Source organism: Canis aureus, chromosome 34 (assembly GCF_053574225.1).
Source record: "Canis aureus isolate CA01 chromosome 34, VMU_Caureus_v.1.0, whole genome shotgun sequence".
Taxonomy (NCBI): Eukaryota; Metazoa; Chordata; class Mammalia; order Carnivora; family Canidae; genus Canis; species Canis aureus.
In genome coordinates, this window is record NC_135644.1 from 12,865,573 (window position 1) to 12,870,225 (window position 4,653).

The window sequence follows — 4,653 nt, forward strand, 5'->3', positions numbered from 1 at the left end:
GAGACTACACAAATGCCTTATTTTCCCCCAAACCTTTGCCCATTAATTTTAGAAATTATCAGTTGATCCTGCCTGCAGCAACTCTTACTATCTTATTTTAATAGTAACTTCTTAGTTGCTTCCTTCCATCTATATTTATTGGTTGGGATTTTTCTGTAAGAACATCTGTTTGTTCTCCTCCATCGACTTATTGGTTCAATTATTTATTGGTATCATTATGGACCCATGAACACTTATTATAATCCAGTGCTGTCATTGTATATTTTGTCATCAGATTGTTCCTCTTTGACTATTGGAGGATAGCCGTGTCCTTTCTTATGCCTCCATCACTATTTTGGAGCCCTTCTCTACTTCCTGGCACCTTGAGATGCTACAGATTCATATTTTATTTTCTCTATAATAGTCCTGGAATCGATCATGTCTCCAAGAAGTCCTGGTTCCTTTTATTGGAGAATAATGGAACCCAAGACCTGGGTGCCTAGGTGTGCTTATCAACCCTCGAGTGTCATAGTGTCTGGGCCTTCTCAGAAGACCAAGCTAGGAAATACACTAACTCATGCGTATATAATTTATTTCTGAGTATATCAGAAATTCATCCACCTATCTGGGTGCATATTTAAAAGCCATGAGTTCCTACTAGTACCTCTAATTTCTTTTTCTTTAGTACCTCCAATTTCAATCCAAAATCTTAGGGTTCATTAAGCCTCCCTTCTTTCCTTATTTTTAACTTCCTTTCTGTCATGATGAGAAACCTGGCTGTCATTATTTACAATGTACTTACCTATTTTCTCAAGCCTGGTATAAACATACAAAGTTGTCACCAAATTGCTTCTTTCTCTTTCCTAGGAGTTCCAGGGAAAGTTCCAAGATGGGTTCTATGGGCACTCCCAGAAATTTAGAGTCCAATTACCACAAGATAGGGAAATGATTCTGGGCAAGTTAGAACCAAGACGTCCACTGCTCCATCAAGTGGGACAATAGTGACACAATGTCAATACTGGGAAGTGTCAGGGGTGGGGGAGTGAAGTGTAGATGTACTGCATAGATGCAGACGACTACCAAAAGGTGAGGGTTTTGTTTTTGTTTTTTTAAGTATGTACAGTTGATAGGAATAGGAATATCGCTCCGATTTAATAAGAGTTATTGCCCGGCTTGTTGGCTTGACCTAATTTAAGAAGAAATAAAGAGAAGCTTGATCAATATCATGCTTTTTGTCCAATTTTGTGCAGAAATTCCCTGACATGGCCTCTAGATTCTCCTTGCTTCCAACAGGCTACTCTACCCAAGATTGGAGCAGCTGCCACAAGGATGCCCCGTGAGATTGGCGAAGCCAGTCAAGTCCTCTTGAATTGCTGCCTGCAGATGTTGAGATCATTCTTTTGTGTATGTTACTGAGCAACGGCTATAACTTACAGCTTCTATACAGTAGGAGAACTTCAAAATTCAAACTGTCTTTGCAAAATTGAAAAGCCACAGACAACTTTTGAGTAAGATGTAGAGCATTTTGTTTTGTTTTGTTTTGTTTTTTAAAGATCCAGAGTTAATGATTGCTATTAAGTCCTGCGCTGTGAGTTTGTTCTAAATCTTTCCTTCAGGCCAGACCTTTTTGGGTTTTGCTTGCTCTGGTGTCCAGGCCTGAAAAGAAACCGGTGCCTGTCCTGAGTTGGAGAGGGAGAGTGCGCTCTAGGGACAAACACGGGGCGCTGCTAGCCTTGTTCTAGGCAGTGCTAATATTTTCCTTGCTGTGCTTGGTAACCAGACTGCTTCCTCTTTTACTGCCTTTTGTCTTATTAATGCTTCACTTGTATAAAAACCTCTTTAATAAAACACTGCACTTCATTAATCTAGCATTCTGCTAAAAATCACATTTTAACAAGACTTTCTATCTCCCAGTCTCTCTTAGAAGTCAACTGTCTCTTTCAAGGGGCTTGGCCCTTTTCCCTCTTCTGAGTTGTTAGGATGTGTCTACCACAGAATACAACGGTTTTTATGCAACTGCCCAGCGGCTTAATCACAATATAAGCACAACATTACTAATCTGAACAATCTATATGGACGACAATTCATTGAAATAACTCTCAATTAACAACCTAATTGTCATTTATACGTTGCCAACATTAAAATAGGCAATTGTTACTTCTATCAGGCTTTTGTGCTATTTTTCCCCGTTCTCTTCACAGGGTGTGGATTTAGGGCAGGGACCTGGGTTGAAAACATTAAACTACCCACCAGGTTACTTGTTGTTCCAATCATGGGATCACCTTTCGTACAGTTGTTCTGAAGTAGAACAGTGGTGCTAGTCATAAAATTTCATGCCAGGTTTGGCAGGTCAACCTTGCTTTGGTTCTGAAGTGTCTATAGCATCAAATGCGTTGCCGGGTCTAGATTCCGTCTCATCAGGGGCTATTGTAGACAGAGCATGAGGTGTGGGTTTCCTTCTACTTTGTTCCAACAAGCTCATGTCAAAGAAGAAAACCTGGCCTCTGGTCGAAGGCAGAGTCTGCTTGTGCTAATGCAGCTGAAAAGAGATTAGTCCAGCATCCTCAGGATAATGACCTCCGTGTTCTCCTCCCCACTATTGCACCAGAGAGACCCGAGCGTCTCTAAGGCAGATGTAAAAATAGCACAAGGACAAGAATCAGGACTTGGTGGCAGAAGGGCACTGTGAGGATCAAAAGTACCACCACCTCCTTATGTGTTGCCTATCTCTGTCTCTTGGAAGAAGACTGGTGTCAGGGTGCAACCCGGTTCCTGGTCATGCAGGAACACCTTCAGGAAGAGTCACCTAAAAGTAAGACCCCCAACTTGTCCCCCAACTTGACCCCCAACTTCATGGTGAAGTGATTTCTAGCAAAGCTCTGGAACTAGCTAAAAGAAAAATAAGGAATATAAATCCAACTGCCTCTTTTGCCCTGGGTCAATTCATCTGCACATCATCACCTGGTGGTACTTCTCCTTTTGAAGACAAAAGTTTGAGTTGGAGCTTAGGACAGTATTCACTCCCTCCTTGGGGAGCACCACAGGAGAGTGGAAAAACAGGTTTTTGAGCCAGACCCCAGGTATCGGAATAGGAGCACTGGAGCTATTGCAGGGGGTGAACCAGGTTCCTTTCTTGGATCTTTCATTTCTTGCCTCTAAAAGGCTGAGAATCAGTCCACTTTGCACGGTTGTTTAGGAGCTTAAGGGCACTGTGGTGCTTACAATGGCTGGTTGCTGTTAAAGAGACCGTGACAGAGACACTTCTACTGACGTAAAAATATTTAAGTCAAATTAATGAAGTTGCTTTGCTTCCTTGATCTTAATGAAAGGGAATTTAAATTCTTAAATCTTTAAAATCATCAGCGACTGTTTACATTCTAGAACTCACTTCTGAAATTCAGTGGGCTATTACTGTTACTACTGTGCATAATGACTTCATTAGTCATCAGCTTCTGAACCAAGCCTTTCTGTGCAGCTGGCTAGGTGCTGTTGGTAAGGGAGCCAGTTTTGCAAATCGACTGACGGGTACCTATGGCATTTAATAACAATACAGCCAATATCCTTTGTCTTCCCTCCTGGTTATATCATTTGATTGTGTATAGCGCAGTCAGTGTTCCAAAGGCAGCAAGAACTCTCTGTTATCCTGATTTAACAATCATGTCTTGGGGAAGATATAGCTCTGCTTTTTAAGGTCATTGGTTTATGGTTGGGGTTGGGGTGCTCATTTGGTGCCAAAGAACAAGGTTTCCATTTATTTAATATTTTGCCTATTTTTCTTCCCTAAGTGCTTCCCCGAAGCCATCAGGTCGTTGTGCTTGTCACTGAGTGCTCTGGTGATTCTCTGGGCCAGGCCGCAGGCTTCTCCAGCTGTGCGGAGATGGGCTTCACCTTGTGGCTCCGCCCCTCCGAGGCTGCGTCTGCTGCTTGGAAGAACCGTGGAGTCTGGCGATCGGGAACGTCTCATTGCACCCCTTTTCCACACCATCTGTCTGACCTGGACCCATTCCAAACACTACGGCGTTGCTGGCAGACTGGTCTTCCTGCTGCAGAAGTTTTGTAATCTGCTAATTGACAGGGTAAGGAAAATTTGTATTTGGGTTACAGCTGAAAAGTTGGATGTTTCTTTGATGGGGCTTTAAATACTGACATATGCTGCATTGGTTTTTGATTTTAGGCATCTCGTTTGTGCACGATCACGCGCTCTCCCCTGTGTTCTCTGCCTCATTGAGAATATGGCATCCTCGGAGAAGAACACCGATACGATCTACCAGAGCATTATCCTCTACTTAGTTTACTCATTAAGCAACGATTTTATTATTATTATCTCTTTGTAGCATGAGACAGATGGCAAAGAAGGAGTTTGCTTTACTGAACAAGACGGAGCGCTGGGCACGGCAAATCTCCTGGATGGTTAATATCTCCGGTCGTCATTGCGCCCTAATGAGCGTGTTTGTTTTTGGGCAAGGCCCGGTCCCACACTCAGCTCTTAATTCAAGTGCAAAGTTGTTATCGATACTCTTTTTCGTGCACATAGGCTAAGGGGAGAAGAACCCTAGAGAAGGAACTATCATGAAAAATGTGCTGTTCAAGTTTACATTTGTGGTTGCCCTCATCTTGCAATTGTGCTGTAAATCTCAGTGTCAGCAAGGGGGGTCGTGGGCAATGATCAGACCC

General features: G+C 42.7%; 1 long non-coding RNA gene across 1 annotated transcript; it reads left to right on the forward strand.

Moving 5' to 3' along the window:
- Nucleotides 1-3,770: 3,770 nt before the first annotated feature.
- On the forward strand, nucleotides 3,771-4,371 carry LOC144304458 (uncharacterized). Its single transcript, XR_013371367.1, has 2 exons — nucleotides 3,771-4,055; nucleotides 4,154-4,371. It is a non-coding gene; the product is annotated as an uncharacterized LOC144304458 (long non-coding RNA).
- Nucleotides 4,372-4,653: the final 282 nt, after the last annotated feature.